Source organism: Marmota flaviventris, chromosome 3 (genome assembly GCF_047511675.1).
Source record: "Marmota flaviventris isolate mMarFla1 chromosome 3, mMarFla1.hap1, whole genome shotgun sequence".
In the NCBI taxonomy this organism is placed as follows: Eukaryota; Metazoa; Chordata; class Mammalia; order Rodentia; family Sciuridae; genus Marmota; species Marmota flaviventris.
Window position 1 is genome coordinate 130,685,731 of NC_092500.1, and position 25,826 is coordinate 130,711,556.

At 41.2% G+C, this 25,826-nt stretch overlaps 1 long non-coding RNA gene and 2 pseudogenes across 3 annotated transcripts in view; 2 read left to right on the forward strand and 1 right to left on the reverse strand.

Annotated features, from left to right (window-relative positions):
- LOC139705251 (uncharacterized) overlaps positions 1 to 11,240 on the reverse strand; it is a 41,264-nt gene extending 30,024 nt beyond the window's left edge. For all 3 annotated transcript variants that reach the window (XR_011707154.1, XR_011707153.1, XR_011707152.1), the window contains exon 1: positions 10,858 to 11,240. This is a non-coding gene — a long non-coding RNA (uncharacterized lncRNA). The remainder of the gene's footprint in view (positions 1 to 10,857) is intronic.
- LOC139705020 (vomeronasal type-1 receptor 97-like) lies at positions 892 to 2,762 on the forward strand (annotated as a pseudogene).
- A 6,777-nt stretch (positions 11,241 to 18,017) lies between the features above and the next one.
- On the forward strand, positions 18,018 to 21,193 carry LOC139705105 (vomeronasal type-1 receptor 48-like; annotated as a pseudogene).
- The last annotated feature ends 4,633 nt before the right edge of the window (positions 21,194 to 25,826 follow it).

The window sequence follows — 25,826 nt, forward strand, 5'->3', positions numbered from 1 at the left end:
TTTATATAATTTTGTATAAATTACATAAGAAACTGGGCTGGTGTTGTGGCTCGATGGTACAGTGCTCACCTAGCATGTGCAAGGCCCTGGGTTCAATCCTCAGCACCCCATAAAAATAAATAAATAAAATAAAGATGATATTGTGTCCAACTTAAAAAAAATAAATTACATAATAAACAAACAAACATTTTGATTGTTCCTTCCAGAGGAAGAGAGAGCCTTTTTCCTGTCTCCATTGATGAGGATGAACCTGAGGGATGATCACTCAGGTTCCCAACAGAGTGGAGTCCAGCACAGACTCTGCCTCAACTACAAGTAGGTGCCACCTGCCTGCTACTCCCTCAACCCAAGCCTCCAGATCTGCCTCTGTTTTTTCTGTTTTGTTTCAAGAGCACTTTCATGTGATGCAGTATGAATCCTGAAATTTTCTGTATGGAAATCATGGAATACGTGAGCAGGAAATTCAGTAAACCAGGTGGTCCACGTGAAAATGGAGTGGGGAAGAGGGCATTTGTCAGACGTCACAGGGAGAGGATCTACAAAGCCTCAGGAGGATCTAGGGACCTCTCACCCCCAGAATCCAGGCAGCACAACATGTGGAAAGGGTACAGGCTTATTTTAACTTTGAATCCAAGTAAGAGAGCTTGGAGTTGTCTACAAGATTGGGATGCACTTTTTTTTTTTTTTTGTCAAGGGAACTCATAAGAAATTTTGAGCACATCTCCCCAGATGCTTGTTATCCAGAAAAGAATCAAATCAAGGGGAGAAGTGAAATGTTCCACTGGGGACTCCATAGTTCTGTGCTCCCCAGTGGGATCTTTTCACCTTAGTAGAGACACTAAGATTGCAGGCTGCAGAGAGATGAGCTCAGAGCACCCTTTCCTTAGAACCATGCAGGTTTTGCTCAGATGCACCAAGTGCTCCACATCCATCCAGGTAAGTGCCTCTCCGTTCAACAGAGATAATGAGTGAGTACCTGAAGCTTGTAGGAGTAGGTTGCAAGGGGCAAATTGTGTCTAGGAGTGAGGTTTTTGTTAGCTTGAGACACCCAGCTCTCACCCCTATATTTAAGAAGACTGAGGTGCTCTGTGAAATCTGAGGAAGGAGATCTTCCTAGGTTGCATCATCCTTTGTGACACAGAAAGTTATGTGCTATTTTCAATAGGAAGTGCCAATTATCTCAGGCTTCTACTTAATTTTCTTCTAGCAACTACAGCAGTGCTCATGTTACATATGTGTTTCCCTGTTTGATATGCTATTTACTCCTAAACCAATAATCAGGGATGTAATCAGTCGCCTGTCTGCTTTGTACTAAATATACTCAGGTTTCCTTCTCTCACCTTCCTGAACAAATAGAATATTACTGATCTGTGATTACTAGACTCTGAGGAATTAAAAACCATAATTTTATATAGCCCAGAAGGTAATGAGGGCAACCTCACATTGCCACAGAAATCGATCGAACTTTCCCATACAATCTTTCTTGTCCTACATTTAATAACACAATTTAGAAGTGAATAGTGCCACTCCATACTGTGTGCTCTGCCCATGAGCAAATTCCAAGTGAGAGGTCAGTGGACCTGTGTCACCTTCCTGTGAAAAGACCAGTGAATCTGATTGTGGTGTCCTTCTCCATGCCCCAACGACAAGGTAACAAGAATTGTCCATAGCTAGGTAAGAATAATATTTGTGTCCATTAATCTTCTTTATTTTCATTATTCACTTAAACATTATTGTTGCCCTTTCCCTAATAATGAAAGTATCTGAAAGGCCTTTGATTATGTATGCCACATTTTTTATCCATTTATCCACTGAAGGGCATCTAGATTGGCTCCACAGTTTAGATATTGTGAATTGTGCTGCTGTAAACATTGATATGGGGTCATGGCCAACGCCCTTCTTCTTCTCATCCACATCTCCTTGCACATTACTGGGCACAGACCTAAGACCACTGACCTGCCCTTAGGTCTCCTGGTCCTAATCCACCTGGTATTTCTGCTCACCAATGGCTTCAGAGCTGCGGACATTTTTTACACCTTAGGGGGTCAGGTGGGGTAACCTGACGTGTAAATTTCTCATCTACCTGTACAGGTTGATGAGGGGCTTCTCCATCTGTGCCACCTGCCCCTGAGTGTTCTCCAAGCATCACCCTCAACCCCAGGAGCTCCTGCTGGGCAAAGTTCAAACATAAATCCTCACATCACAACCTGCGTTTCCTTCTCTTCCTATGGGTCATCTATTCATCCTTCAGTAGCCACCTCTTCATCTCCATTGCTGCTACCCCCAATTGGACCTCAGACAACTTTATGTATGTCAATGAATCCTGCTCCTTCATTCCCATTATCTTCTTCCTCCAGCACAGGTTGTCCACCCTGATGACCTTCAGGGAAGTCCCCTTTATAGGAATAATGGCCCTCTCCAATGGATACATGGTGGCTCTCCTGTGCAGGCACAAGGGGCAGTCTCGGTGTCTCCACAGCACCAGCCTGTCTCCAGTGTCATCCCCAGAACTGAGGGCCACCCAGACAATCCTGCTGCTCATGAGTTGCTTCGTGGTCATGTCCATCTTGGACAGCATTGTCTCCTATGCAAGAAACACACTGAAGGATGATCCAATATTTTACTGTATCCAGATCCTCGTGACCCATAGCTATGCCTCGTTCAGCCCTTTGGTGTTCATTTGTATTGAAAAATGAATAATTAGTATTTTCAGATATATGTGGGAGAAGACAGTAAACATTTCAGTAGCCAGTGGTGGATAAGTTCTGTTAAGGTGAGAAACTGTGCTGAATTTGGAGTGATTTATCACGAGAGAGTGTGTAGAGTCTGGTTTAAATGCAATGCAAAGTCTCGCTTCCTCTGTGAAACCATCCACTTGGGCATATGTGGATGGCAAGTACATCAAAGAGAACCAAACCATGTGCCTCTCCGAGATATTATGGGGATGTCATGTTTCTCACTGGATCCTTAATAGGGGCCTGTGAGTTGAATGTCTCTTGTCATAACCTGGGTTATTCTAAACTCTTTTTAGATACACAACAGTTCCAATGCTTCTCAGATATTGCATCATCTCCATTATCTGTATTTTTCCAAACTACATTTGTAAACATATTCTACCATAAAATATCACATGATCCAGCACACACACAGTTCTCTCTCTCTCTCTCTCTCTCTCTCTCTCTCACACACACACACACACACACACACACGTTCTACATGCAGGGAGTCAAACACTCATGTCCACATCATTGCTTCTAAAACCATGCTTTAAATATTCAAACATAGAAGCAACTCAACACCTACAACCATAAGAATATGTAAACAATATGCAATGGCCTTTGCAGACTCTGGAATATCATCAACTCTTAAAATGGAAGAATATTCTGGAACACAGGCCCGCCTAGATGAGTCCTCAAGTTACTCAGTGAAGCCAGTTTAGTCGCAAAAGAACATACATTGTATAAATGTACTTAAAGAAGGTGGGAGTTGGAGTGGGTAGAGTGACAGAGCAGGAACACAAGGGTGTACCAGAGACCAAGATAGGGAGCAGCAGGGCACTGTCCCTTGGTACGTGGAGAACCTCTATTCAGTTAGGAAGTGAGTGCTGTCATGGGTGGTGGTGACTGTTGTGCAATAATATGAATAGATTCAAGGCCACTTGACTGTATGCTGAAAAGTTGTCAGAATGTTTATGGAATATATATATTTAATCCTCACAAAAGTGTTTTTAGTTATCAACTCAGTAGTGGAAAACATTCTTTCTGAAACTATAAAGTAAGGGATAAGACTCTAAATGTGCCGCAGGGTCATTTGGTGAGCTTTGAAACATCAGAGCTTATGTCCCAGTGATTTGAAGATTGGTTTTGAAAAGCTCACTTGTGATGTCAGCCCCTCCAAGGAGAGGTTTTTAGCATGCAGATACTGATAGGCGCCACTGTGGGCCACTCAGTCTTCAAAAGACATTCAGCATTGCAGTGGGTAGCTCCCATGTTGAGGCTTCCTGGGTGAGAGGTGCATGCGGTCAGAACACCAGGTTTAGACAGTAAGTCACACATGGGAGTTTACCAATCATGACAGCAGTGCTGTGAAAATTATGCATTTGTCATATATTATCTTTAATTAGAAAAAATAGCCAAATATAAAATACTCTCAAATCAAATGTCTTTATAAAAAATGTCAGTAGTAAAAGAAGCAAAGAATATGAGACTAAACATTTTAAAAATCGGAAAAGGAACATAGAAAAGAGGAGAAAATGGGACCATAGGATTACAGGACAGAACAAAGTGGCTGTTTAAGTTATTATGAATAGGTGTTAAGTCTGAATCAATGAAACTCCTCAATCAATTGATATTGGGCGGCTGAGATCACAATAACAGCAACACAATCTTAAGACTGCACATCAAGGTGTAGCTGTAAACCAGGACAAAAGGACCCAAGAGACATGCAGAACATCCCACCAAGGGCAGAATACACTACTCTGATGTGCTTAGAGTGGCGCTCTCAAGAGGACACACACCAGGTCACAAACAAGCCTTGTAGATCTTAAGGACACTGATATCCTATCAAGTATATCAACAAGCACCATAGAGTGAAGATAAAATTAAAGATTGAAAACTGTCAATACCAAGTACATGGAAATTAAACAACACCATTTAACCAGTCATGCATGGAGAACTCACAAGTGAAATCAGAAATTTCCTTGCGAAAAGCGAGGATCAAAGTGCAACCTACTAGAACTTGGGGGGTGCATCAGGAGGATGTCGCAGAGATGTGAAGCACCACGTCTCCATTCACATCCAGATTGAAAAAGAGAACCCTAGACACACACAACATCGGAACACTGAGGTTGGAAACTGGAACAAAGCAACTACTGATGGAGAAGAGTGAACCAGTAACACAAGACACCCCACCTCTCCAAAAAAGGAGCCCAGAGACCTGGGACTTCATGATGGAGGGCTACACATTAAAAAAATTAGCTCAAAACCATCTTGATCTCCTCCAAATTCAACACATTGAAAGCATAATCCATGGTGAAGCCCTGGGGTTTATCCATGGGACACAGGTGGCTCAGTACATGCGGATCAATTATAGGGACACCCAGTAGCATAGAAATTCCAAGGAAGGAGAGACACTGTCTCATGAGTGACATGTTCACATATGTATAAACACTAAAGATCCCACAGAATTTCTTTCAGGATTCTGATAGGCATTTAGTAGAACACAAAGGCAACATCCCAAGAATTCTGCTTTGTTTCTTTACAATTGCCACAAAATATGTGAAAAGAAAATTCAGAGATCAATCCCCACAATAAACCATTATAAAGAGCAAAATACTGAGGCATGAACTTTACCAGGGAAAGAAAACAATTGTACCCTGAAAACTATAATGATGCAAGAAATTAAAGCAAACATGAATTAGAGGAACCATGCATTGTATTCATGATGCAAGGAATCAATATCAAAATATCAGAGTTACGTACAGATCAGATGCAATCCCTTATCCAAATCTCAGGAGGATGTTTTACAGAAATAGGAAATGAGGTAGCTAAAATCCACATGCGACCCTACAAGATACCGAATAGGTAGATCAACCCTGATAAACAGCAAAGCTGATGGAATCCCACCCAATTTTTAAATATATTATGAAGCCATAGTAATTAAAACAGTGTGTTAGGGCTGGGGATGGATCTTGGAGATGTAGCACTTGCCTAGTGTGCATGCACAGGTCCTGGGGTTCATCACCAACACTTGAAAAACACACATGTGTACAAAAGAAATAAAAAGGAAGAAAGAAAAATAATATCGTAGTGGCATAATAGTAAACCTATAAACTAGTGGAACAGAACAGGGTGTCTTGGTAAACATCCTCATACAATGTCATGAAGACATCTTTCAAAGCACTGCCAATGTAGCATGAATAGTCTTGTGAACAGATATTTGTGTGCAAAAGAAAAATAATGGACCCTTGTCCTACGGCACACACACGGATCAAGTCGAGATGGATTGAAGACTTAGATGTGAGACCTGAATCTGTGCCAAAAGAAACAGTTGGAAATCTTCATGTCATTGGAATAGGAAACGATTTCTGGGATATCACACCCCAAAGTACAGGCAACAAAGTCAGCAATATGATGACATGAAACTCAAAATCTTCTGTAAAGAAAGTTAAACAGTCAGCTGTCAACAGACAACATACAGGATGAAGAATACATTTTCAGATCATATATCAGGAAAGAGGTTGATTTTCAACGTTTGGGGCTGGGTCTGGAGCTCAGTTGGTAGAGTGCCTTGCAAGCACAAGGCCCTGGGTTCAGTCCCCAGCGCCACACACACAAAAAAAATTAACCTTTATTAAAACCTCAGAACTTAGTAAAAAAAAATAATAACCTCATTAAAAACAGCACAAGATATGAATAGATATCCCACCCAAGTAAAAACACATATATGGCCAATGAGCAAAGAAAAGATGCTCAACATTCATCAATTTTCAAGGAAATGCCAATCAGAGCCACCACGAGGTGTCCTGTCATGGCAGTCAGGAGGGCGATGATGTGAAAGGAAAGGTCACCATGACTGTGGAAGGTGCCCTGTGCCTGGTTGGATGCCTGTCACAGCTCTTGAGAAATTCTGATAAATATCACCATTGTACTTGTGTTTTGTAAGCAAAGTCAATAAAGAATGGGATCTGAGCAGAAGGGATGGATGGACACATATCTGCTGCTATTCTTTGACACCCAGATCAAACATAGTGTCTTGGGTTCTCCTGGGCATTTATCATGCATTTGATGCTTCCCTTCAATCCACAGGTCCAGGTTCTCATCATTTCTCAATTATCTGAATCCTGGACAACTTCTGTTTTTATTTATCTGGATCCTGGATGTATTCTATTTGTGTATGCCCTGTGGATGAACACATCCAGGTTTCCGTATCTGGAAAATGTCATTTTCAACTCTATTCTTGAAAAATGATTTGGTCTTCATGTATAATATTTGGAGGAAAAAAAGTTGTTTATTTGTTTTTGTTTACACTTTTAAGATACGGAGGGGATGTAGGGGTAGAAAGATAGTAGAATGAAACCGACATTATTACTATATGTATATATGTGATTGCATAACCAATACGATTCTGCAACATGTACACTCAGAAAAAAATGAGAAAAAATGTATCCCATCTATGTATGATATATCAAAGTGCATAAATGCATTCTACTGTCATGTGTAATTAATTAAAACAAATTAACAAGTTAAAAAAAAAAAGATATGGTCTCGTTGTCTTCTGGGTCCCAGGGTCTCGGGAAGCAATGTGTTTCCACTGTGCTCTAGGGCCCCTGATGTGCTGATTTTGGAGGGCGTGCTCTGCTTTTAAGACAACCTCCTGCTTTCAGGCAGTTTAAATGCAAAGTGCCATTGTCATTTGTGTATATTTTGATCACATCATAATTCAAATAGAAATACTATGGATAAAAGTGACTCTGTACTCTGTGTAAGTTTTTCAAGTTTCAAAGACCTTAGAATGAAGTTGGGTTCTATATCAAAACCTCAGCTTACACAGGGTAAGCCTGCATTACTGCAAAACACCTGCTAGGATTTTCTCAGGAAGCATTTCTTATCCAAATCTAATTTCACAAATTACAATCAAATAGAGTCAATCCTGACCCTGTACTCAAACACTTAGGTGCATGACAGTGAGGTTGCAAGGATATTTAAAGAGAAAAAAATGGTGGTTGTTTCCCATTTATGGTGACACAATATCCATGAATATAAATTATAAGAACTTGGGAAAATAATATTTATGCCCATTAATCTTAGATTTTGGCGATATCAGGATTTTTGCTGGGGTTACAGGTGTGAACCACTATGCCTGTCCCCCATTTCTTTACTTAAAAAAATTCTCTCTTTTCCCAGAACTTCTGGAGACTTATTTTAAAATATTGGTAATTTCAATATTCTGAAAGAGAAACTATTTACTACTTTTTAAGTTTACAAGGAATTTTGTATAATTCTTAACCTGGTCTCAGCAAGAGGATTTCCATTCATTTTGATGATATTTGGATACAAGATTCCTTCCAGTTTTTTTGGTTAATATTCTTTCATCAAGCTTGTAAAAAAAACTTAGTCCATTATTTCTTCTACCTCTTACTCCCCCTTTTTTTCTTTTAGTTTTGGATCTGTAGTTATGCAAAAGTTTGAATGTTTATAGCTTATGCACACTTCTTATTAATTAATTAATTATTTTTTGGGGGGGTATCAGGGATTAAACTCATGAGCACTCGACCCCCAAGCCCCATCCCCAGCCCTATTTTGTGTTTTATTTAGACACAGGGTCTCACTGTGTTGCTTAGGGCCTCATTCTTGCTGAGGCTGGGTTTGAACTCAGGATCCTCGTGCCTTAGCCTCCTGAACTGCTGAGATACAAGTGAGATACAAGTATGACACTGTGCCCGGCTCATATTTATTTTATTTTATTTGTTCTTTTAAATTATACATGACAATAGCCTCTACTTTGACATATTTATACAAACATGTAATAGGTCTTATTCTAATTAGGTTCCAGCCCTGTATTTGTACATGTTGTGGAGATTTACTGTGGTGTATTCATATATGTGCACAGCAAAGTCAGGTCAGGTTCATGTCACTGTCTTTCTTTTTTCTGACCCTCCTCCCTAAATCATAGAAGACCTCAGAAGAGGACAAGACCTCTCACATTCCTGGATAAGCAGAATTCATATTGTTAAAACACCATACTACTGAAAGCACTCTACAGATCCAATGCAAGTATTTTTCATTCCTATTAAAGTCCCCATGATGTTCTTCATATAAATGTCCCACTCAATCTTACTGCCACAGACTCTAAGAGGGGATGAGGGATTGACAGCACACGTTCTATGGGTTCAGCACCTAAGGGACCTCCTAAGGCAGTTGTCCTCTATCAACATCTGGCTGAATTCTCTCAACACCACGAAGCAGAGATCACGAGCCCCATTTTACAAATGAAGAAACTGAGGCTTTTTCAAAAGACAAAACCCTGCAGGAGACACTCCTAAAAGGAACTCTCAGGTCCCACAGATTTCTTTTGGGCCTGAGGTTTGTGGAAAAACCCAAGACTTATAGGCATTTGCCCTATGACATTCTTAAAGGCATCTTGCAAAACGAAGGCTTTATAGAAGCAAGTGATTGATTGTGTATGTGTACCTTACATACCGCAAATGTATACTTTAAATGTATATTTTAAAATGTATTTTTTATAAGCGGTAAACCAGATGGGACCTTGTAAGCCTGTAATCCCAATAGCTCAGGAAGCTGAGGCAGGAGAATTACAAATCTAAACCCAGTCTCACCAACTTAGGAAGACCCTGTCTCAAAATAAAATACAGAAAAAAAATGGCTGGATATGTGGGTGACTGGTTAAGCATTTGTGGGTACAATCCCCAATGCCCCCCCACCCCTAAAAAGAGATAAAGAAAAAAAAAGGTGTCATCCACTGTTATGATTTTGGATGAAATTTTATTTTATGATCTCTTTTCAGATAGCAAGGAATACACAGGCTCACACATTTGAATTGAAACTTTTTTTTTCTAGAAACCAGAGCACATTACTTGATCTTTCTGTAGTATTAGTTCAGTAGAACACTAACGGAACTCATCGGGTGGGGATGCTTCTGATTGAATTCTATTTCATAACTTATGAAAATCAAAACCCAAAAAAGAGAAGAAAATGCCCCCAACATTGACAAAGATTCCAGAAGCATCCCGGTAATGACAGTTGCAGGGAGAGGTCAAGGCTGAATTCAGACCCTCATCTCACTTGGGGATCTAATTGTGTATTTTGCTTTCCAAGAAGATGGACCCAAAACACTCTGGGCAGAGTGTAATAATCCTCCCTTTCCTGGCGGGAAAATTTATTCCATGCATCAAATTCACTGAGTTACTCTAAAACTAGTTGCTTCTCTTAAGAGGAATCTTGAAGGTTTTCCAGGAACCAAGCTGATGAGCACAGAGACCAAGGCTGTGGTTTCAGGGAGAGTTTACGCGCAGCTCTAGCGCCACCTCCTGTCCAATGAGCAGCTCAGCACGTCCAACAGGGGGAAATGACACTAAACCCAGGGAGCACCAGGTGGGATAGGTTGACAAATGTACTTGGAAGTTTGGGGGACTCATGGGGACGCAACTACAGAAGGCGGCGAGGGCCAGCTCCTGAAGGAGGCCTTTATCTCAAGTAGGAGGGTCTCGGGGTAGCTGAGTGACACGGTGAGAGGTGACAGTATGACAACTCAGCAGTGGAAACGTTCCCATGGACGGTGTCAGGACATCAGGGACCCAAAGGAGCCGGCGCCTGTTTGGCGCCTGGCAGCTCTGGCGCCACCTAGTGTCCGACGCCTGCTCAGCGCCTGGACTCTTGGGCCAGACCAAGAACAGCAGGGGACTCTCAGGGGACAAGGGGACTCCTGGCCAGGGGTCTTCACCTGTGTCCTCACTGTCCAGGGCGGAGCCTGCGACACGGAGTGTTGACTGTTTTATAAAAGACAAAACTGTCCAACTGTCGCTGTCACCCCTGCGCCCCCACCCCCCGCCATACTGTCCCTTAGAGACCCAAGGGCTGCGCTGGCCTCTGTGCAGCCTGAGAGGCGGTGTCGCCCCTGTCCTGCTCACAGCTGCAACGAGTCCCCAAGGTCGCCCTGGTAGGGTCGAGGCCGTCCAGTCCGCGCTTCTCCCTCTTCCCAGGGCCAGGACGCCCTGCCTGGGTCAGTGCGGGGCACCGTGGGGACCAGGCCAGGACCAGTTTCTCGCCCAGAAACCAATTCTCCAAGGCGACATCCCAAGACACTCCCGGAGACCCCCCCGGACGTACGGCAACCCACCTGGACACACGGAGAGTTCCCCGCATCCGTGAGGAGGGACGAAGCAGGCTGCACAGCAGGTCCTCAGCCTCACTCCGCGGCCTCCCATGTGAGTGGGGAACTGTGGCCCAGTAGAACGGACTCTGGGGTCACATCTCGGGCCGCGGGAGCCCCAGGGCCCGCTCCCCGCTGGGTCCACGGCGACCTCTGACCGGATTTCACGACCCACCCGCCTCTCGGGTTTCTTCACCTAGTGCGCATGCGCCCACCTGGCCCTCAGCTCCCCTGGAGGTTCCTTGTTCGTGCGCTGTGCTCCCCTGGGGAGCCCGGGGTGGGGCGCGCCTGCCACATCATTCCGCTCGCCCCGGCCCCCTCTGCTCTTGGGGGGAGTGTGGTTCCACTCAGCCCAGCTCGGCTCCGTCCCCAGCTCGGCCCACTAGCCCTGCTCCATTCAGACCCACTAGGCTCCGCCCCCAGCTCCACCCATTCGCTGGGCTCCCCTTGCTCTGCTCTGCGCCACCTGCTTCCCTAAGTCCCGCCCCACCCAGTCTGCTGGATGGGGCTCCACTCACTCTATTCGGTTCTGACCCCAGCTCTGCCCATTCGCTGGGCCTCGCCCCGCCCACTGCTCCTTAGGGTTGGCCTCCCAGGACCGCTCTGCCCAGCACTTTGGCTCTGCCCAGCTCCTTTTGCTAAACCTGACAGGCGAACAATAATGCTTCTCAATGACTTCTCAGTGACACTTCCACCCCAGAAGGAACTTGGAGAGGAGTCCCCGGCTACAGGTCACCAGATAGCGATGGGAGATGAGGCTGGTGGGAACCTGCCTGTCTTCTGCTGCCAGTTTGCATCCCCAAAGCAGGAATGAAGCCTGCCACTGTGGTCCCCCAGGTGCTTCCTGGGTGCACGTGAAGTTTCACACAGGAAGCACCAGGGTCTAGACTCCTTATGGCATTACAGGACTCAGGTATGATCCTTGCTCTGTGATAGAAAATTTGGACAGAATCTGGGCATGCTGGCCCTGACCGATAACCTTGGTGGCAGGGGAGGTTCACGCAGGAGGATCACAAGTTCAAAGCCAGACCTAAGCATTGTAGGAAGGTAATGTTGCAGGTAAATGGATGGCATTGGAGAAGATAATGCTAAGTGAAGTTAGCCAATCCCAAAAATACATGCCAAATGTTTTCTCTGATATAAGGAGGCTGACTCATAGTGGGGTAGGGAGGGGGAGCAAGGGAGGAATAGAGGAACTCTAGATATAAAGGCAGAGAGGTGGGAGGGGGCAGGGTCTTAGCAAGGATGGTGGAATATGATGGACATCATTATCCAAAGTAAATGTATGAAGACACAAATTGGTGACTTTATATACAAACAGAGTTATGGAAAATTATGCTCTATATGTGTAATAAGAATTGTAACGCATTCCACTGTCATATATTTAAACAATAAAAATCAGGTAAAAATATTTTTATTTGTCTGTGGACCTTTTTAAAATTTATTTATATTCAGTGCTGAGAATTGAACCCAGTGCCTCACACATGCTAGGCAAGTGCTGTACCCTGCCCCATAATTTTCTTTTTTATTTTGACTGAGTAATATTCCATGGTGAATATATAACCACATTTTATTTATCCATTCATCTGTTGGAGGGCAGTTTGGTTTGTTCTATAGCTTAGATGTTGTGAATTGAGCCGCTCTAAACATGGATGTGGCTGCCTTACTGTATTACAGTGGATTTTTTAAATATTTTTTTAATTGTAGTTGGACACAATAACTTTATTTTTTTTATTTTTATGTGGTGCTGAGGATTGAACCCAGTGCCTCACATATGCTAGGTGAGCGCTCTACCACTGAGCCACAACCCCAGCTCTCTATACTATGTGGATTTTAAGTCCTTTGAGTATATACTGAGGCGTGGGATAACTAATTCAAATGATGGTTCCATTTCACGTTTTCTGAAGAATCTCCATATAGCTCTCTGTAGGAGTTGCAAAACTTTAAAAAAACCCACCAGCAATGTATGAGTTAAAATTTCCCCCTGCATCCTTGCTAACATTGATAATTGCCATTCTGACTGGATTGAGCTGGAATCTCCGTGTAGTTTTAATGTGCATTTCTCTAATTGATAGAGATTTTGATCATCTTTCCATTATTGCTGACCATTGGTATTTCTTCTCCTGTGAAGTGATTTTCCATTTTCTCTTTAGGGATCTTGCTAATGGAGTCTGTTCCTATACCAACATGATACTGAGATGGGCCTATATTTTTCTTCCAGTGGACACAGGATTTTTGATCTAATGTAAGTTTTATGCAGGTTGAGATGACATAGAGATTAAATTTTATTGTACTACATATGGATGGCCAGTATTCCCAGCACCATAATTTTTTTGAAGAGTTGATCCTGGAAAATTCCTGAAGCATGAAAAAAAAAATTGGCTTAAATATATTTGCTTCTTTTGCTATCATAATAATGGATATTTTGTTATTTTTATTAACCTGAAACAGAAGTGAAATCCTGGGTCTGAGTTGGAAAATCCCAGAAGATATATTACCCCAACCACATGGTCAGTATGAGAGTGGACCAAGAAGATGGTCTCACATTTTAGAGAGAGGACTATTCAGAGCCACTTGGAATCCATGGGAGGAGCCAGGAACCACCCATCCCAGAGTAAAAGTGTTACAATATATGACGTGGATTTGAACTAATTTGAATATGGGTATTAAAAAAAGAGAGAATGCTTGTAGGCTACATGATTGGGAGCTTTCAGATCCCTCACACAGATGTGTCCAGGGAATTAAGAGAAAAGTTTTGAGTTCGATTCTCCCCAGGTTGCTACTATCCACCAAAGACTAAAAGTAAGAGTCAGGTGACATGTTCCACTGGGGGAAGCCACGGTTCTGTGATCTCCAGTGGGATCTTGTCACATTCTTGCAGAAGCTAAAATTAAAGCCCCACAGAGAGGTGAGTTAAAGATGTCTTTTCCTTAAAACAGTGCAGGATCCCCTCAGGTGCCCTGACTCCCCATGCGACCTGCCCAGGTAAGTGCCTTTCTCCTTCTCAGATGCAGCACCAGTGTGTGAGGGGGCTTCTGTGATTGTGAGGAAGAATCAAAATAACCAAATGATACGTTAGGTTCTAACATAGCTCTAAATTATGCATCCAGCTGTACCCACATTCAACAGCTCAGAGGACTGTTTAGAATTCAGAGGAAATTTTTCTTCTTACTAGATTTTGGCCATTAATTTTGTGACTCATGAAAATTTTTTAATTTTTTAACAACAAAAAATATTTTAAGTAAATCATTTTAGGTTTCTATCCATTTCTCAGACTACAGGGAGTTTATTTTGCTGCTCTGTTGGTTTTCAAAGTGCATAATAATAAGTGTCCTGGTTATTTTCTGCTTCAGCGTTACCAATCCATATTCCTATTCATCCAGGAAGAGATACATGTTAACCCCAGAATTTTATTAAACACACTTGTTTTTTTTCCTTCTCTTATCTCAAAAACTCAATCCAAAATACTTTAAGCATTTTCTTCTAATATTGAGATAGCAAGAAATAATAACATACACCAAAATAATTGATCAGAAGGAAATTATATGGTTTATTTTTTTGAATATTATACCTATAACGAAAGTTTATTCTCACGTTTTAGAGAAATAGCAAATAGCATTTTCTTATGATGATGTATTTTGTCTCCGTTTTGATCTCACAAAAGTAAACCAATGGTGTTCTGGTTGCCCGAAGGTTTTGAACTAGAGCAGGGACTATGGGTGCAGTTTCTTAATATCACAACCAAGGGAAGTAGTGACTGCCCCTTCCTGGCTTCCAAAGGTCCCATGGTGTTCTCCCTCCAGGTCATAAAGGAGAAAGGGGATGATAGTGGAAAGGTGATGGTGAACTTGATCTGTGCGATAACAACAAATGACATATGCCCTTTCATGTATCAAATGCACATCAGGAAGTAAAGATGCAAAACACAGTATTTACATGATGGTGTCCATGGGACACCTGAGAAAGCAGCTATGTCCCCCTCCCTCCCTCCAGCTGGTGTTTCTCCACACCCAGGCCCTAGAAGCCCAAGGTGCTGTGGGTCTGCTTTCCTCACCGCTGACTGGGGTGCACCAACTTCGGAATTGTTCCCTAGTCTCTGGCCCCTAGATGATGGCATATATCTCTGTGTTGTCCATGACTTAGACAGTGGCAGAATGTGAAATATTTAAGTGATGGCTCCTTGGTCAGGGCAGGAAAGGACTAGATTTCCATTCTTGCTTGTTCTCCACTTAGTTTTCTCCTCTAATCTGCCCACTTAGACTTTTCTTGTCCTTCCCCACTGGGTCCTCCCTCACTGGGACCTGTCCCTGAACTTCTTTTCCACAGTATTATCTTTGGACTTAGGTCATTGTATTCAGAACCTCCAGTCTGAGGAGAGCTTGTTTCCACCAGGGTTTAAGTCATGACCTGGGGCTCGGCCCATCAGGGCTGCCAGGAACTGCTGCAGCACCTCTCTCCAGAGCTGAGGACAGCTTCTGGGATCATCCTGGTACTGGACAGGCTTCTGTCTGCACCCTGATCTCATGGTTGGACTAGTCCTGGCAGTTGTGAGTAGGGTGAGGCACAGCTGGGAGGGGACAGGCTTAGAGGATTCCTTTTAACTTGCTTTTATGAAATGTCAACATTTTCAGTATGTTTTCTAACAAAACTGATAAATTAGCACAGAAGTTGCAGCATTGCATTCTTTAAAAACATCTACCTGAGAACCATGTAGGGCACTGTGGCTCCCACTGATACACACGTGTGTGACCTGCACAGTGTGAAGATGGCCAGCTGCTTCTCTGCCTGCTATGTCCTGGGGCTGCAGGGAGCTAATGCCTGTGGGGGACCTGTAACAGCATCCAACTCTGCCACTTCCCATGATCAGCACTGTGGGAAAAAATAAGGTTTTCCAGCTGTAACCAGGAAATTTCTTCTATAGAAAAAAGAGTAATTTTTCAGTTGTTTTCAGGCAATGCTCCCCAGAAAACCCAGTTCTCTACCTGTGTGTGCAAGTCCATGGCCCCTCCTGACTCCATCCCTCCCTACCACTACATTGCAGGCAGTTTGGCCACCCCCCTGGCAGGGCTGAAACCATAGTCCTGTGCCCTCCATCCACAGATATATCAGGTAGCCTGTTTCTCCTGTTTTTTTGATGCTCTCCATTTTATTTTCTAATCTGCATTAAACTGGATTGAAGACAAACCTCTATTTCATAACTTGATAGAAGGGAATCATCATTATTTTATTTTCTGTAATTTTTTAAAGGCATCTTCAAGTGATACATATCTGGTTTACGTTGCTGTAAAGGTATTTTGGGGTCAAAATGTGAGTGTACATCTTACAACTCACTTCAAGTGTGCACACAGGAATAGGCATCATCTACCAATATCTACATGGAAAACAGAGAAACCATGTAGCACTGTGCCTACTAATAACCATCTGTGACTCTTCAAATGTGGAGACTCTTAGACCATTATATTAACATTTTTTTTTATTTTTTTGTTTTTCTTGAGCAGAATAAGGGAGGGAATCTTCTTTACCTGAACGTGTGAATGACAAAAAAAAAAAAAAACTTCTTACTAAATGAATCATTTGGAAAAGATTACATTTTTCTAATGTCATGAATTAATTTCCACTATTAATTTCCACTATTTCCAATGACACTTCCACAAAGATTTCAAAGCAATCATTTAACTAGGCTAAAACACTTAAATTGTCTGGAATCCTTGCTGTTTTTTCTCACACTTCATAACTGATGTTATCAAACTATAATTTTCTAGGTAGCCTTGGGAGTTACTGCTAGTCTTACTCACTTGTTTTTAGATGATAGAATGTGGGGATATGTTGCTCACCTCATTGTAAATGTTACATACTTCATAGCTATAAAGCAGAATTAAGATGGAAATAAATAAAATACCTTCATTATATAGGGAGCTATACCATGAAATTGTCACCATCAAATTTTCTATTACACTATTTTCTCTCTCTCTCCTCTAGAGAAATATCATTGTTGACTCAAAGAAGATATGAAATCTTGTTCTCTTAAGTAAACTCTATTATCAGAGTGAGTTTGAATTCCTTTCTCCTAATTAAAACACTAAAAACTCTGACCCCAAAAGTACTTAATATTTTCCTGGTGTGCGGGTTCATTGCGTGCCTATTACCCCAGCAGCTTTGGAAGCTGAGGCAGGAGGTTTGCAGATTCAAGGGCAGCCTCATCAACCTAGTGAGACCCTGTATCAAAATAAAAATAAGGGTCTGGGGTTGTGACTTAGCGGTAGAGCGCTCGCCTAGCATGTGCAAGGTCCTGGGTTCGATCCTTAGCACCACATAAAAATTAAAAAAAAAAAAGATATTGTGTCCAACTAAAACTAAAAAATGAATATTAAAAAATAAACATAAAACAGTTAGGGATGTGGCTCCATGATTAAGCACCTTTGAGTTTAATTCCTGGTTAAAACACACACCCCCACACATAAATCATGATTACTTTTCCCCATTTTCCATATGCCAAAGAGCGGACAGATAAGAAATTTTGGAATTAAACCCTGTTAAAATGGATGTTTCTGCCCACTTAGTTATGGTTTTTCTGGCATAATCAAATATATATAAAATAATATCAGTGGTTACGCAAACCTGGGTTTAATACCTGGTACCAAAAATATATAGAAACAAATTCAAGAAGTCTGCATTCAGAGCTAATATTTTTTTAATATTTTGTCCCTAAACTGGTGATGAGCAATCCAGAGCAGAGAACACTGAAAATATAGAACTGTATGGGGCTTCATCCAGCATCCACACTCTTTGAGAGTTCTATGTAGTCATTCCAGCCATCTGCCCCACATGAACTCACTTTGGATGCTACCTACTGAGCTTTTTATCAGGTTGCTGCACATACTGAGACAAATTAATCATGGCCCTACCCATGAAAAACAGTGGAGATAAACAGAAAAGATGTTATGCTTGCGTATTGAGAGTTTGGAAAGGGAGCATTAAAAAAAGTGTCCAAATACTTTGAGGTGGGCTGACTTGGTGGTTGGGGAGGTTGAAGCTGGTAACCACTGTGATTGATGAGAATTTTATCTTTATTTGATCCTCAGACATGGACTCTATATGTCCTTTCACCAGAAAAAAAAAAAAAGAAAATGACCAAGAGCAGCACACTCTCCATTTTTCTTGATGTAAGAAATGTCTTTTCTTCCAAAATTGTCCTTGGGGTCACAGCCAACGTCTTCCTGCTCCTCTTCCACATCCTCATGTTTCTTGTCCAGCGCAGGATCAGTCCCATGGACATGGCCATCGCCCACTTGGCCCTGATTCATCTGCTGATGCTCATAATCAGGGTGTTCCTGGATGTAGACATTTTGAGGGTTCAGGGTATTTGGAACGACATCATATGTAAAGCCGTCATCTACCTGTACAGGCTGATGAGGAGCCTATCGGTCAGCACCACCTGCCAACTGAGTGTCCTGCAGGCCACCACCCTCAGCCCCAGAAGCTCCTTTCTGGCAAAGTTCAAGCACACGTCCCCACAGCACAGTCTGTGGTACTTTCTCTTTTTCTGGGTGTTCAACATGCTCATTAATGTTCATATTTTAGTCTCTATTGGAGGCCCCTCCAATGACACATTAGATGTTTGGTTTTCCATTGAATCCTGCAGTGTTTCCCCCACAGGTCACCACTTCAGGGTCTTATTTTCCCTGGTAGGAATACTTTGGGATGTCCTCCTTCTCGGGCTCATGGCCCTCTCCAGTGGGTACATGGTGGCTCTCCTGTGGAGACATAAGAGGCAATGCCAGCACCTTCACAGCACCAGCAGGATTGCACAAGCCTCCCCAGAGCAGAGGCTGTGATTGTGGCTCAGTGGTAGAGCGCTCGCCTACCACATGTGAGGCTCTGGGTTCAATCCTCAGCACTACATAAAAATAAATAAATAAAATAAAGATATTGTGTCCAACTACAATTAAGGATTACAGCCTTGTGCATCCAAGCTCAGCAGAATTTTCCAAATTCTCTCCTCTCTTTTTGGGCAGCAACACAGCTGCTCTGTTATAAAAATAACTGAATTGATTCTTCCAAGTCACATGCATTAAAAACCGTATGATCATAAAAATAGAAGACAACATTTCTAGAGAATTCATTTTGTACCACAAACACTTCCAATGTTGATACACATACTATTTTTTTTACATCAATAATACCTCCAGGTATGCATAATGTGCCTATTTATGTTGATAACTGAGATGACTGGACCTCAGCATCACAGAGTGCTTAAGCTAATACTATTGTAAATGGCAGCTCATATACACACACTTACAAGTCTGACTGCAGACTTCACACCAACATTTTCTTGTTTATATATTTTAAATGTTTGGTGTGGCAATAAATAAGCCAGAATTAACATGGTGTTGACATGCAGTAACTCTGTGCATATGGGATCTGTGATACTCTATGCTTAGGAGGGGCTCATTTCCTTTTTCCTATAATCAGGCCCCCTCCAATTCACCCAAAACTGTAGAGCTATAATTATGTACCTGACCAACGAGACTGGGCTCATGAAAATCAATTATGACTCTGTCTTCACCAGAAAATCTCAGACATGAGAATATTCGAGGAAAATATTTTTCTAAGATAAATGGCAATTTTTTTTTTTGACTAGGGATTGACCCCAGGGGTGCTGAACAGTGAGTTACACTACAACACACTTTTTTTTTTTAAATTTAGAGATAGGTTGTGCTAAGTTACTTAGGGCCTTCCTAAATTGCTGAGGCTGTCTTTGAAACTCCAATCTTCCTACCTCAGCCTCCCAAGCACCTGGAATTTCAGGAGTGTGCCACTGGGCCCAGCTGGCAATTATCAATATACAAGAAAGCAGAAGTATCACTATGAATGTCATTGTGGAGGCCCCAGGGGCACATATAACCCAGCCAAGACTGGGAGATGTGAGGACAAGGGAGAGCATGGGCATGGGTTCTGGGTGGAGTGCGACAGGAACTAAAGGGGTTTGTTTGTTTGCTTGCTTTATTTTGTGATGGAGATTGCTCAGTGGGTAAGGGAACCAGCACCAATTACACCCAGTCTTTTTCTTTGTGTATTTTGAGAGAGGGTCTCACTAAGACACCCATGGCAGCAACATCCTTGTGATCCTCCTGCCTCAGCCTTGCAAGCACCCAGCATCTCAGTCACTGTGATATCAGGCAGGCATCACTGTACTCAGCACCAGAATTCACTCATCATGTGAAATAAAGTTATTGTTTGATGAATCCTCTTTATTTTCCTGATTGCAGGGTTTTCCATTGGGATTGATGAATGACATATTTGCAAAAAGGACATTTTCTTGTCTTTTTTCCTAAGGTCCTCACAGAATTCTTTCCTCCATAAGATGAACAAAGCCAACAGACTGTACAGTAATATTCACATAAGAAACACCGTGTACCCCTTGATTGGCATTAGATTAGATGGCCAATGCCCTTCTTCTTCTCATCCACATCTCCTTGCACATTACTGGGCACAGACCTAAGCCCACAGACCTGCCCATTGGTCTCCTGGCCCTAATCCACCTGGTAATGTTGCTCATCAAGGGCTTCATAGCTGTGGACAGTTTTACACCTCAGTGGGGCAGGTGAGATGACCTGACGTGTAAATTTCTCATCTACTGTACAGGTTGATGAGAGGCTTCTCAATCTGTGCCACCTGCTTGCTGAGTGTCCTCCAAGCCATCACCCTCAGCCCCAGGAGCTCCTGCTTGACAATGTTCAAATAAAAATTCTCACATCACAACCTGTGTTTCCTTCTCTTCCTATGGGTCATCTATTCATCCTTCAGTAGCCACCTCTTCATCTCCATTGCTGCTACCCCCAGTTGGACCTCAGACAACTTTATGTACATCACAGAATCCTGCTCCTTTAACCCCATGACCTTCTTCCTCTGGAACAGCTTGTCCACCCTGATGACCTTCAGGGAAGCCTCCCTTATAGGAATAATGGTCCTCTCCAATGGATACATGGTGGCTCTCCTGTGCACGCACAAGAGGCAATCCCGGCATCTCCACAGCACCAGCCCATCTCCAGTGTCATCCCCAGAACAGAGGGCCACCCAGACAATCCTGCTGCTCATGAGTTGCTTCATGCTCATGTCCATCTTGGACAACATTGTCTCCTATGCAAGAATCACACTGAAGGATGATCCAGTATTTTACTGTATCCAGATCCTAGTGGCCCATAGCTATGCCTCGTTCAGCCCTTTGGTGTTCATTAGTACTGAAAAACGTACAGTTAGTATTTTGAGATATATGTGGGACAAGACAGTAAACATTCAGTAGCCAGTGGTGGATAAGTTCTATTAAGGTGAGAAAATGTGATTTCTTTGGAATGATGCACCATGGCACAGTGTATATGCTGTTTTCTTTAAATACAATACAGAGTTCTTCTTCTTTTAGAGCCGTATACTTGGATATGTAATTGGCAAACACATAAAAGAAAATCAAGCCATATTTGTCTCTGAGATATTACCAGGGTTTTATATTTCTCATTGAGTCCTCCAGGGGGTGGGGGTGGGGACTCTGAGGTGGATGTGGCTTTTCATGACCTGGGCTATTCCAAACTTAATTTTCACCTAACCATGAGAAAATGTCAGAAAAATATGAATTGAGAGGTATACCTGACTATTATTCTTTTTTTTTTGGGGGGGGGGGGTACAGGGGATTGAACCCAGGGTGTTTAAACTCTGAGCCACATCTCCAGCCCTATTTTATATTTTATTTAGAAACAAAGTCTTACTGAGTTGCTCAGGGTCTCACTAAGGTGGTAGGTTCTGGCATGTACCTACTGGGAGAAAGAGGCGAAAAGTGAAAGAGGATAGAAGAAAACTAACAGAGAAAATTTTAAATGGTGAAAACAACAACAAATCTTTCTTTCTTTTGATAAACCATGTGATCATAGAATCTTAACAGCAGCAAGTTTTAACACAGAAAATCTACTCTATTTGTTTAAAGGGAAAGCAAAGTTTATAAAATAATAATTTAAAAGTAAATATATGAGAATATAAAATTGTAATGAAAATTAAATGTGTAATTTTTTTTATTGAATGTGTCAGCTAATTTTGTAAATGAAATATTTGTAACTGTGATTCTGACAGAATTTCAAAGCTGAAAGTAATTAAAATTACTTTCTATCAATGAAAAGTAAAAGATTGTTCAGGTGTTGCAGTAGTTTTACATTGCTACTATAACAAATGACTGCAGACTTAGTGGCCTTAAACAACACAAATGTATTTTCATGGTTTATGTACGTTAGAATCCGATGGTCTCCAAGGGGCCCTCAGTTGAGTGTCTCACAAGGCTAAAATCAAGGTGGAGGCAGAACTGTATTCCTTCTGGGGAGCGTGGGAAAGAATGCACTTCCTACCTCATCCAGATTGTTTCCTGAATCCAGTTCTTTTCTGAGTAAGACTGAGGTCTCTGCTTGCTAACTATGAGCTGGTATTTCTACTTGTTCAAGTTTTCCTCAAGCTCTCCATGTAATCCTCTCCAGTGCCTCTCCCTTTCACACTGAATCTGTGGGACTTTCTCCTTCTCTTTCATCTCTCACTCTTAAGCTGGAGAAGGTTCTTTGTTTTTAAGAGTTCGTGTGATAGTACTGAGTTCTCTATGTAGTCCCAAATCATCTTGCTTCCCATCATTGCAAAAGAAAAAATGTCTATAATCTAAAAACATATGCAAAAGTTCTTCTTCATCAGTTGCAAGGATTCAGGAGTGGACATCTTTGAAGATCTGTTTTGCCTACCACAGTCTATTACATAAATAATTAGCACTTTGCTAGAAATAAAATTTTTAACATGTATTTAATGATTATTAGTTAGGGACTCTTTTGTTCTTAAATTAATAACTATATCAGGCAATACTTCTATACATGTTTCTTGTGCCAGGCAATGTTCAAAGCATCACATATATATTTTTGTATTTGAACTTCATTAATTGCATTATTGACAGTTTCTATTTTTATCATGTCATTAAAAAAAGAAATAGAGTTGAAAAAAAAAACTCATCTACAATCGTCGAGCTAGTAAGGATCATAAATGAGGTGGTTCAATTCCAGATTCAATCCTTTAAGTCACCCTATGATTCTGACTTCAGATATTAGGAATTGGTGGTTTACATTAAGAATGAACAAACTGAGGTAACTATATGAATTCTGGGTGGAAGAAGCAGCAACATCAAGCAAGGAATTAACAATTATTAGAGTAGTTATTACCCATGCTTTATTAATTTTCTTTGCATATGACTGTATTTGTCACAGGTACCAGTTTGTCCAAACGTCTGCCTCCTGGGAGACTCTCCAAGGTACTAGGATTAGACAACAGTCACAGAACCTAGCTACAGAGCTGATAACACTCTGCCCCCAAGTTTTGTGTTTCTAATTGTGGAGAATTGTAGTCAAGTACAATAGTCAATAACACTTGTAATAAAGGCAAATTTATGTGAATCAACAAAAAAGGAAGTTGAGTAAAAATAGGGCTAAAGTAATTAATATCATTAAATTCATATGAAGTTTGATTTGAGAAATATGGCTCATGTAAAGAGCCAGTGAAGAGAATGCAAAAAACAGTATTTCAGTACACTTATATCTTTAAATGTCAGGAACAATTACATGTTTGTATATTCATAGCTTTCATTTTGAACTCTCAAACCGCCCCATACACAGGACTGTGAATTAAAAGTCATAGATGCTGTGCTTCATAATGACTATTTACTACCTATACAATCAGGCATTTGATTTAACATCTAAAACTTTTGTTCCCATATTTAGAAGTGGACTTGATAGTGGACTAACAGGCACTGAATGATAGTGCAGTAAAATTTAAATGGATAAACAATGAAGATTTTTACTGCACAGTACACAGGCACTCAGTTTATATCATTCTTAAATCACAACATATTGTGATATAAATGGATAAGAATTTAATGATATTGGAATACTTTATTTAAAAGAGCTAACGTGGCATTTCTGGGAAATTATTATTTTACAATTCTTTGACTTTCGTCTGCTTATTTCATGCTTTTTAGCAATCCTTTTTTTTAATTGTATACTAAAATCAGGCTGCCTTAATAGATCTCAATAAAAGAGATTAATACCTCATTTTAGCAGTGTTTATAGATTAAAGTTATTTTCACCTCTAATTATTTATTCATTCACTTACTTATATGATCAAATATTTATTGAGCTATTTATTTACCAGTTCCAAATTACATTTTGGAACAAAGAGAGAGATGGAGAGATAACATACAGTTAACAGTAAAGTTGGAGACTTTCAAAACATGTTTTATTGTGGATCTGCCATCTCATGCAGAATGTAAGAGATGTTCCAAGTAGAAGAAATACAAATGTCCTTTCACATAGAAAAAAATCATGTGCATTCTTGACAACAGGATATTTGATTTATGATAAAAACTGTGAAAGGAATCTTCATCCCCCCCTTCCAAGCAAACAGGTCCTAAAACCCTTGAAATCTCCTAAAGTGATAAGTGTCTTTCCATCTGTCCTTGTGATGACTAGTGACTAGATCCTCATAGGATGAAGGGAAGGTAGCTGCCCAGAAAATCAACCATGCTATTAAAAATCTTAAATGTTCAGCCTAATTCCACCCTTATTCTCTAAGGAGAGGAGAAGCACTCAAGTTTGAGATGCTCATCCATTGCCAATGATTGAGTCAATCATGCCTATGTAATGAAGCCTCCTTAAAAATTCAAAAGGTCAAGTTTAGGAGATCTTGCAGATGACTTGAAAATATGTGTGCCTAGTGGGTGACGTACCCATGAGAGCACAGAAGGGCTGCACTTCTTCCCATATACTTTGCCCTACGCATGTCTTGCATCTGGGTATTCATTTGCATTCTCTATAATATCCTTTCAAATACTCAGTAAAATATCTGAATTGTTTTTCAAGTTCTATGATCCACTCTACCTTAATCAAGTAGATCACTGGGAGCCTGCCCTTGGGGGCTGTATAATTTTCCTTCTTTTCCTTGTCTTTCTGTTTCTTGACTGCTGCAAGTTAAGTCCTTCCATCATCACATTCTGCCTCATCTCAGATTAAAAAAAAAATGGAACTAGCAGACCATGGGCTCAAACCTCTGAAATCATAAGCCAAAATAAACTTTTCTTCTTCCGTATTGCTTGTATCAGTTATATTGGTTGCAGTAACAAAAGGCTGGCTAACAGAGATTCTTCCAGAAGGGGCAAATGCTGTGTCCTTACGTGGCAGAAGAGTTGGAAAGGGAAAGCAAATGGGTGCTCCCTTCAACCTCTCTTGTAAGAACAATGATGTCCTTCACTAGGGCTGCACACTCCTTCAGACTTCTCAGCACCATGACATTAGGTATTACGTTCTAACATGAATTTTGGAGACACAGACATTCAAGGTGTAACAGCATCTATGCATCATCCTAAACCTCGACCCTTCCTTAAGCATGTTTAATAATCATTCAAAATCCTCACCTTGTGCTTTTTCTGGTTTCATGTTGGTTGATAAGCCAAGGGGTAAGTGAGAGTTGCCTGTGTCATAAACGCCCTGGGAAAGGAAACGGGAAAGAAGAGCCCAATGACTTTGTCAATGACTTTGGGTTTCTTGCCTGTTAACACATTCATTATTTTCAGGGAAGTATTTTATCACTTAAAAAATAAGTCATAATTATAAATGCTGATGGAGAATCTTAGGCTATCAAACATGCTGAGAATTTAAACAAATATATGTTAAGATTGGTATCAACTACCCAAGTTCCTACATAACAAACTATTAACTTATTTTATTTATCTCTATCATTTCATATGCTCTTTTATAAATACTTAACTACCAGAGAAGAACATGGTGGGGCCAATTTAGGCATCCCTGAGCCACCAATGAAAGAAATGACAGCATTCTTTCGTTCTTTTATAATCTGAATATTATTTTCTTTTA